General features: G+C 42.2%; 1 protein-coding gene and 1 long non-coding RNA gene across 2 annotated transcripts in view; both read left to right on the top strand.

The window, feature by feature from the left end:
• Positions 1 to 10841, top strand: part of LOC118241855 (polymeric immunoglobulin receptor-like) — a 433448-nt gene that overhangs the window by 214338 nt on the left and 208269 nt on the right. The window lies entirely within an intron of this gene.
• Positions 5560 to 9493, top strand: LOC118241881. Its single transcript, XR_004776391.1, has 3 exons — positions 5560 to 5672; positions 5965 to 6032; positions 8703 to 9493. It is a non-coding gene; the product is annotated as an uncharacterized LOC118241881 (long non-coding RNA).

The following is a 10841-nucleotide window of genomic DNA, read 5'->3' as shown; positions in this document are numbered from 1 at the left end:
TCTCAGTGGTGGCTCTCATAGCTTCTCTTAAGTAGTTTTTACTTAATAGTATGAAAACTACAACATGATCATAGACTGCTGCATTCACCTGTACTTCATTAATAATATGAACGTTATCAGACCATCCTCATGTTTACCTGATTAAATGATCAATCTTTATTTTGATCAGCATGTAGTCTAGAGGTCTTCCTGTCTGATCTCTCTAATATTTGCTAAGCTACACATTCAGTTTGGTCCTCTGATCACTAAGTGCAGGAGTGAAATGATGTGACCAAACAGTGCTGAGGGGGATCACTGTGTAGCACTACTTCTTACTGCAGGATCACTTTACTGAGGATGGGGACTGAACACTGGCAGCTCAGGAGGAAGTGATGACACTAGAAAGACACTGTTTCACTGTTACATTTAGTCTGTATGTGAGAGAGAAAGAAGTGGAGGAATAATTTATTTTGCATTTGAACACACTTCCCCTCTACTGTGGATATTAGTGGGTGGAGAATTTCAGTGGAGTTCTACTGAGAGAGTTGTAGAGTTCCAGGTCATAGTTGTATGGTGGTTCCCACAGACAGACTGTAGTCTGACCTGCAGTTTTCAGAGCATTCAGTACACTGTAGTTTTGTAGAGTGTATAAGATGTGTAGCAGCGTTACTGCTGTAGCTGTGTGTAGTGTGTTGTGGAATGCAGCTGTGTTTTTATCTGCAGATGTGTTTTTACTTCCTTTTTGGAAATGATGTGCAGACGAAGTCCTGTGAAGCGTTTGAGGTTCTTCCTTATTGTACTGCTAAATGATTCGAAGCTTTGGAGCATTGAAAGCTGGTGAGAAAACAGCGACACCTGGTGGTTCTCAGAAATTACTGCAGCCATTGATTCAAAACTGCGCAGAACTATGAACTATACAACACTCCATCATCAAAAAAATAATGATCAGTAATGATGTTTAGTAATTAAATTCTGCAGTAATTTGTTTAAAATCATTGTTTCCCTTTTTATGTGAAAACATAGTACAAAATTATACTGGGAGACAACAGGTTGACGTTATGAAACATTTACCCTCCCTTTTGGGTTCTATAATTTGCACATTTCCAATTTTTTAATAAAAAGATAAAGCTTCCAAGTTATAGGAGAGTGCCAAACCTATGAAACAGTCTCAACGTCATCCTGTGTATCTGTGATGTTTGAAGCTTCAAACAAGATTAGTCACATGTTATTAGTAACTTTAGTGGTAATGTTAGTGGTAATAACTTTAGTGGGGAGGGAGAGAAGGAAGGAGGGAGGGAGTGAGAGGGAGGCAAAGACAATCTATAATCAGTATAATCAGACATTTACATCTTATATCTTGATGGTCATGCATCCATCATACCAACATCTATTGGGAAATCTCTTAGTGATTTCCAGTACCATCATCAGTTGGCTGGTACCATCAGTACCATCAGGTGACTGGACCTGCAGCAATTAAGTATGTCATATATAATAATTAAGTATGTCATATATAATAATAATAATAATAATAATAATAATAATAATAATAATAATAATAATTATGTCATATGTAATAACAGCCATTTTACATGTACTTGTGAGAGAGAGAGAGGAAGAGACTCGACCCAGGAGCCCCTAATTCATTCACTCCCAAAAAGAGAGAGAGAGAGAGAGAAAGGGAGAAATGGAGAGTGAAGGAGGGAGGGGGAGAGAGAGAAAAGGAGGGAGGGGGAGAGGGAGAGATAGAAAGAAAAAGAAAAAAAGAAAAATAAGAGCAGAGAAGAGTCTCCTCTCACAGCTGGTGCTGTTCATTAACACACACTAACACTAACACATCAGGACCAGTCCGAAGTACAGTCAGACCAAACCAAATTATTACACTTCACAAACTAAACTACATCACCCACTGGAACACAAACACAAGCACAAAGCAAAATGCAACGTTATCTGGCCCTAAAACGTCAGTACACTGTAGCAGACGACCTGTACACAGTGACTGACATTAAACACAGAACCACGTTGACAAAGTCCAGACTCAGAGAACACAGCCTGGCCGTCCAGACCAGCCGATATAAATGTCATGGCTGCCCAGAGAACAGAGACTCTGTCAGCAATGTAAATATGATACTCTAGAGACAGAGCTGCACTTCCTCACTGAATGTGAAAAATTCATCCAAATATGGCAAATTTATTTTACAAAATCTGAGACGGTCCACCCCAACTTTAAGTGTCTGTCTAACACTGAAACTGCCCATCCTACTGGGCGAAAAGAAGGAAAGCAGCGCTTTAGCTGGGTGATGCATATCTGCCTGCCATAAGATGAGGGACAGTGATTAACCCACCCAAACACACACACACACACACACACACACACACACACACACACACAAACAGACTATATTACCCAGTTTATAAAAGTTACCTAACTATTTATTATTATTAACTATTTATTATTATTAACTATTTATTATTTTCCATCCTTATTATTTATTTCTCTTTCTTTTCACTTCTTCCCTTTTACTTCTTCCAATTATTATTATTTCAGACCAATTACAGTTTCTCTTCAAGTTCTTTATCATAACAGAATTCTTAATTTCCATAATTGCAAAGGTTGTAATGTTGTGTAATGTTCATGTTATAATGCTGCTTTGGCAATACTACAATACTATAGTGGTATATGGTCACGCCAGTAAAGCTTACTGAACTGAAATGCACTGAGAGAGAGAGAGAGAGAGCGAGCCCTGCAGCTTCAGACGTCACCAAATGGTTATAAGACATTCAGTCCATCGACTACCAATGGCGGTAACACGCATTGGTTTAAATTAAAGAGTGTGGGGCAGGATGCAAGCGTGACTTAGCCTGGTGTGATGTGTTTTTTTTTTTTTTTTAATGAAAATGAAAGCACACATGAACATACTGTGCTAATGTTGCATACACAATGTCATACAAGCGATTAAGGCAAAATAACTGACATTAGGGGTTGTACAGGATTGGGCTTTATAGGGTAAATAATGAGGGTGAGACTAGACCCAGGCGACGGGGGTAAGTGAAAGGGGAAACACAGGACCCCTGTGTGAGGGCATGAACAACACAAAGCATGTGGAGGAACAAAAACAAACAAAGGAGCAAATGGGGAGGAGGATGGTGTTGAGAGGTGTTACAGTAGCACCCACACCCCCCTTAACACGGGGCTCCTGTGTGATGGTGGTGAGAGGTGTTACAGTAGCACCCACACCCTCCTTAACACGGGGCTCCTGTGTGATGGTGGTGAGGGGTGTTACAGTAGCACCCACACCCCCCTTAACACGGGGCTCCTGTGTGATGGTGGTGAGGGGTGTTACAGTAGCACCCACACCCCCCTTAACACGGGGCTCCTGTGTGATGGTGGTGAGAGGTGTTACAGTAGCACCCACACCCTCCTTAACACGGGGCTCCTGTGTGATGGTGGTGAGGGGTGTTACAGTAGCACCCACACCCCCCTTAACACGGGGCTCCTGTGTGATGGTGGTGAGGGGTGTTACAGTAGCACCCACACCCCACTTAACACGGGGCTCCTGTGTGATGGTGGTGAGGGGTGTTACAGTAGCACCCACACCCCCCTTAACACGGGGCTCCTGTGTGATGGTGGTGAGGGGTGTTACAGTAGCACCCACACCCCCCTTAACACGGGGCTCCTGTGTGATGGTGGTGAGGGGTGTTACAGTAGCACCCACACCCCCCTTAACACGGGGCTCCTGTGTGATGGTGGTGAGAGGTGTTACAGTAGCACCCACACCCTCCTTAACACGGGGCTCCTGTGTGATGGTGGTGAGGGGTGTTACAGTAGCACCCACACCCCCCTTAACACGGGGCTCCTGTGTGATGGTGGTGAGGGGTGTTACAGTAGCACCCACACCCCCCTTAACACGGGGCTCCTGTGTGATGGTGGTGAGGGGTGTTACAGTAGCACCCACACCCCCCTTAACACGGGGCTCCTGTGTGATGGTGGTGAGAGGTGTTACAGTAGCACCCACACCCCCCTTAACACGGGGCTCCTGTGTGATGGTGGTGAGGGGTGTTACAGTAGCACCCACACCCCCCTTAACACGGGGCTCCTGTGTGATGGTGGTGAGAGGTGTTACAGTAGCACCCACACCCTCCTTAACACGGGGCTCCTGTGTGATGGTGGTGAGGGGTGTTACAGTAGCACCCACACCCCCCTTAACACGGGGCTCCTGTGTGATGGTGGTGAGGGGTGTTACAGTAGCACCCACACCCCACTTAACACGGGGCTCCTGTGTGATGGTGGTGAGGGGTGTTACAGTAGCACCCACACCCCCCTTAACACGGGGCTCCTGTGTGATGGTGGTGAGGGGTGTTACAGTAGCACCCACACCCCCCTTAACACGGGGCTCCTGTGTGATGGTGGTGAGGGGTGTTACAGTAGCACCCACACCCCCCTTAACACGGGGCTCCTGTGTGATGGTGGTGAGAGGTGTTACAGTAGCACCCACACCCCCCTTAACACGGGGCTCCTGTGTGATGGTGGTGAGGGGTGTTACAGTAGCATCCACACCCCCCTTAACACGGGGCTCCTGTGTGATGGTGGTGAGGGGTGTTACAGTAGCACCCACACCCCCCTTAACACGGAGCTCCTGTGTGATGGTGGTGAGAGGTGTTACAGTAGCACCCACACCCCCCTTAACACGGGGCTCCTGTGTGATGGTGGTGAGGGGTGTTACAGTAGCACCCACACCCTCCTTAACACGGGGCTCCTGACGTGCATAACAGTTGACAAGGGAGCCCGAGCCCGGCGTCACACAGCAGGGTCTGGAGAACCTGGACAAGGACAGGTGGGAAAGGAGGAAAAAAAGGGGCAAGTCCATCGGGTGAGGGGTGGAAACAGGACTTTGTACCACAACCAGAGACCTGACAGCAGGCTGGACAGGAGACGACTGGGTTCCAGCTTGGGCAGCGGGATGGACGGGAGCCCGGCTGAGAGTAGGAGCACGGGATATGGGATAACAGGAACCCAAACCACAGCTGGGATTGGGACAGTTACAAAGACAGGAATGGGGACAGACAAAGGCAGACACTGGGATTGGTAGAATAACAATGAAAGATTGTCAGTTCCAGTACAACAGAGATGTTACAGGAGGTGAAGTGGGCGGCTATGCCGGGAGAGAGAGAGAGAGAGAGAGAGAGAGAGAGAGAGAGACTAACAAATGCCTGGAACTCCAGTGCACACTGACAAAACAAGTCCAACAGCTTCATTCTAAACCTACTACTACAATAACATCTGAAAATGGTTAAAAGACTACAAATGTAGTCTTAATGACATTGACAATGTCAACTTTTATTAATTACTAATAATATTATCAATATTAATCAATATCAATATTGTCAACTCTCAATCAAGTATAATGCCAAAATTTGTAATTTTAGATTGTAGAGATACAGAGACTCATTCATGCTCCATCCTCTTTGTTTTTGTGCCCAAAAAAAATTTATATTGAATGCTTGTTATAAAAATCATACAATATAATATTAAAAGTGACAAATAATACATCAAATTTTAATTCTGCTTCCTACATTCCCACATGCAGGAAATGCAGACAATTCTCCAGTATACACACGTCATGTCATTTTATCTGGTGCGGGGGGTTTACTGCTGTTGATGGGATTAGGAGGAGTCATCTGCTGGAGATACAGAGGTATACACACACACACACACACACACACACACACGCAAACACACTCCTATTCAAGTTCACAGACAATTATAACAGGTCTCAGTGTGAAGTTCTCTGCACAATATTATCCAGTAATAGAGACCTCTGCTCACCTGGTAGACAGGTAGTGCACAGTGCTGATAACACACCGTCATGGGTTTGCTTCCCAGAGAGCACACATACTGATAAACATGTGAGATGCTCTTGATGATAAAACCTATATATAAATAAATACATACATATCTGTCCATCTCACACTGAGTTAATTTTGTAGTTCAGAGACGTGAACAGACAGTGAACAGAGAGGGACAAACAGGACAGAGGAGAGATCAGCAGACACAGGTGGGTGTCACACATCCATGTTATAATATCAGTGAACTCTGATTCAGTGCACAGATCTGTTCTACAGTGTCAGAGCTTGGATTAGTGATTAGTTTCTGCACGTTAAGACCCAGTGAAAGTTATGCAGGTACTGGTGAGAGGTCATGTGTTTCTGAAAGTATGGAAAAACTTTAAGGGCCTTATTCTTGTGTGCACAGAGAACTTCACTACAGTCTTTACTGCAGTGCACACAGTCGATTCTGATTGCTAAATTATGACAGACAGTATGACATCATCTAATATGCTGTAGTTTAGCAGAGCAGTTAATTGTTTAATATTCTGTAGTTTCACAGAGTAGTTTTATTTGCCTAATGTGCTGTAGTTTACCAGTGGCTTTTCAGCAGTCATTCACTTATGACTGTTGCAGCTAGAGATATTAAGCATTGCATGTGTGTGTGTGTTTGTGTGTGTGTGTGTGTGTGTGTGTGTGTGTGTGTGTGTGTGTGTGTGTGTGTGTGTGTACGCTATATGCTTGATGATGACTTTATTATGATCACCTGCTCTATAGCAGTACCTTTATGCTACTGGGCCTTTTTAGACACCTCACTGCACTCAGAAGTAACTTCTGAATCAACCAAAGTAGTAGAAAAGTGCCAGAAAGGTTAGAGGGATGAGAGGGACAGGAGATAAACATCTTAACAGGTCATATCAGCGTCATGCAAAATGGTTTATCAAAAAGGTGTCATTTTATTAGAATCCATGAACAACATGCACAGAAGAAACAGCCATGTAGATACACGTCTCTGTGACATACCATATAAAAAGGTGTGAACAAACAGTCTGGAAAATGAATCTGCTGACTGATAAACGGCATATGTCAGGTTTCGTAGTTTCTGCAAGTAGGATTGTGTATCATTTGGATTTTTTTCTGATGTCATTGCTAAAACAATACTTTTAAAATTGAGCAAGTACCTAAATTGTGCCTGAATCAGTGCTAAAAAACTAAAGTCGACTAAAGTTTTTTAATTGTATTTCTTTTTTATTTGACTATTCACTACCTACTAGCTAACAGTAGTTGTCTGCTGGCCTTTAACTAGTGATGACCACGTGACATGCAGTAACGCTTTTGTTACCTGTAGTGTCTGTTTCAGAGCACCAGAGGGGAAATATTTTAATAGACAGCTCAGGCATTTAAAGGAGTATTTAGGTGAAAAGTCTAATTTACATTATTTTTCCCCTTAGACAAAATTATTTTGAGTGCAATTCTGTTTAAGTTTGCTAACAAACATTGGAGGTCATCAGCAACCCAAATCTAACCTTCATAAATACATGCCCACAGATGACTCTCAACCAGCTCAAACTGCATCCAGATCTTAATAAAGGTCTCACAGACTAGTCAATGTGCAGTATGACTCACTGTGAACTAGAAAAGTGAATAAACTCGTCACTACAATCGGGATGAGGTTTGAGCAGGTTAAGAAAGCTTTGTGGACATGTAGTGATCTAACTTATGTATGAAGACCATTATGTACTAAGGTTATACTTGGGTTGCTGTTGACCTCCAGTGTCCAACTTAATTACAACGACTGTTACCTGCTGTTGCTGTTGGCTTCCAGAGTTTGTTAGTAACATTAGCAGCTTTTGTTTTAAACTAAAGGAGCAAAACATGTCTTGGCCATCCGGGGAAAAGGAAAATAATGTAATTGCTGGCCAATCCCTTCATGTAACACCGACATGAGGCAAGAAACCTTTGGGCTATATACAAAATAGCTTACTACATACTGTATGCTGCATACTGGACTCATTATATACGGTATACTGTTTACTGTTCCCTGTAGTAGTATAATGCATAATATCCAGTGTGTAAAAAAACACAAACCATACTAAGAGGTCACGCGAACGTATGAAGTTCTACCCACTTGTGATTTACCACCACCGTTGCATGATGAGATGCAGTACACCACGGAGACAGGCCTGGTCACGTACTGGATTATTTCGCCATAGCAGTACGTCATCTGGGTATATTTTGCGTACTGGAAAAATTCATTTTGGTCTGACTAGTTTTCAAGATCTTTTCAGTAAGCACTCATTAACTAAAGAAAAATTGATCAACACACATTTATCATTTGTATTAAAAAGGGCAGGTGATGTATGTATGTGGTTACTCTCCTCAGCCACTTTATTAGGATCACCTTTACACTACATCGTTATCTGCTAGCTGCATTATATACCTGTGTGCAGTTCCTCAGGCTTGTGTATAAACTTCAGACACACTGCTTTTCTTGTTACACACTCATCCATGCCCTAAAGACACTACCACTGCAGAGACACTTGTTTGTTGAGAGTGGTCTACCATCCAGGTAGGATCCATTCAGCAGTGCTCCTGTGGTCACACACTAAACAGTGGTGCACACCTGTAAGACATGTGCACATATTAAATTACAGACTGCAGGTCTTTATTAAAGTGGCTGGTGAGTGTTTAAATGTTTGTGAATGTATAAAACAGATTACACACACGCTTGCATAAATTATATTTACATGTGCATTTATGGATTAAATGTATATTACAATTAACACCTCTGCAATACAATACATTTATTGTATTAACACTTGTATTAATCCACTCAACAGTGTGTGCATTATTCTATATGTATGTGTGCTAATATTTTGTAATTGTGATATTTTCTGCAGGATGATGTGATATATTCTACTGTAGCCCATATAAACACCACCAGACCAGCACCCAGAGCAATGGATAATGGAGATAATACAGAATATGTCAATATCAAACTAAATTAACAAACCTGAACACACACACACACACACACACACACACACACACACACACTCTTTTATTGTATGGGAGCCAATGAACTGTTATGTTCTTCTGTCTTGGTTTCAGTGCTGTCTTTGTATAATTTGCTGTATCTATTGGTAATTGCTAATTAACTGCTAATTAGTTATTTCAGGTGTGGTTTCAGACTGGCATAAGTTAGGAATTGTAGGGGGAGGACTAACAGTGACAGGGGCAGGACTAAGACTGATAACATTACAGTGTAGCCACTCCAAGAACCAGAGTACTCGGGTTTTATTCCTCTTGATTTCATCTTCTACTTGGGAAAGGAGGCTAACTGCTAAATCTAAATGTTAAACGCTGTAAACGTCAATTAAAATTTTCTCAGTCTGCAACTATAATTGTGACTCCTACAAGTATCATTTCCTACAAGTATCATATGTCTGTACAATAATAAAAACAATTTATTATGTTTTATTATATTATGGATTTTTTCAGCAGAATGTTTTTTCTTCATTTTATTTGTGTATCTCTGTTGAAGCATTTTTGGATATTTAATCTTTAAATTGTAGCACATTTTTATGTTAAGCAGGTCATTTTATAGTCAAATGCCGTCCCTTGTCTGTACGCATCACTTCCACTGTGAGAGTCTATTGCTGTTTCATAAATAAAGAGCCAAAGCAGGACAGAGAGTTGTGGTTTCTGTTTATACCCACTGATGACCACATACATCATGAAGGTGTGTGTGGTGCAGTTCACTGACAGCAGTTGGATGTCACTGTCTGTTACTTTCTCTTTAGGACCGGGGTTGAACTCCAAAGTAGAGCAGATGGTTCTGCAGAATTGTACACAGTGTGAAACCAGATCAGTGACATGGAAACAGTCTCACTCAGACTCGAGCAAAAACACCAAATGTGAAAATCACCTTTTATCCCAAACAGGTGACTCTGGTCCAGTTCTTGGTGTGAAAGGGTTCATATGTAGGCTGGTCATAGGAGGTGGTTGCTTAGCGCAGTAAAGCTGCGTTGAAAAGGTTCTGCAAAGTGAATTTATTTTGCTGTTGTAGCTGAGGCAGTTGGCTTCCTACAGCTTTATATGACATTATTACCTATATAGTTATACTAAAATATAAATATTAGGAGTGTAATGGTTTTCATCCCAAATCACCCCATACACATTACAGTTCACTGTATGCAGTCATACGGAGAGTACACGGTAGCCTAAGTGTGAAGGCTGATGAACATAATGTGGAATCAAACTTCACATCTGCGATTTCCACTCCAAACCTTAAGATGTAATCTATTAGCAAGTTAGCAACATGCTAGGCTAAATGTAGCTCAAGCACGTTAGTGACATTTACTGAATCATTAACACTATGACCTGTTTCTTTCAAATCACCTGTGTGGGAAAGTTTCCCAGTGACCTGAGTGGTGGACGAGGACAGTGTGTTGGTGTTGTAGGGTGTGTGTGCTAAAACACATGAACATGCACATTCAACAGCATCACCCAGATGTGCCAGATGTGTTTGTTGCTTTTGTCCTGTTGCACCAAACAGTGATGCCTAAATGGAGTGTGAAGAAGATCTCTTACAAGTAAGGTGCTTTTCAGGATGTGGAACTTGGAATCTTCTTCATATATGTATATATAATATCTGAAGAAGTTATATTTATTTCTCAGGTGGTTATTAGTAATGAGTGGAAATGTGCTCACTTGTTTATTTCTGTTTATTTATTCCTCACTTGTTCATTCTGTGTATGATTCAGCTCTTGGTCACTACACACTTGATCAGGAAGGCTGGACAGCCCCCCCCCCCACACACACACATGACCATGCTACTTGTTGAGATTCATGGGCTTTACGTTCTGCTGTGATCCAGCTCTGAACTTCATGGTTTAATCAGTCAATCACTAATTGACTCAGCAGGGATTCTGAGGAACAATGTCACATTCACTCCAGTGACACTGATGTTTCAGAGAAAGCTAGATGCTCGAGGATAAAATGAAATGTGATTTTAATCAGAAAAGGATAATCCATCA

This window comes from Electrophorus electricus, chromosome 8 (genome assembly GCF_013358815.1).
Source record: "Electrophorus electricus isolate fEleEle1 chromosome 8, fEleEle1.pri, whole genome shotgun sequence".
In the NCBI taxonomy this organism is placed as follows: domain Eukaryota; kingdom Metazoa; phylum Chordata; class Actinopteri; order Gymnotiformes; family Gymnotidae; genus Electrophorus; species Electrophorus electricus.
Note: the sequence above shows the minus strand (reverse complement) of the source record. Positions and strands in the feature narration are given on the sequence as shown.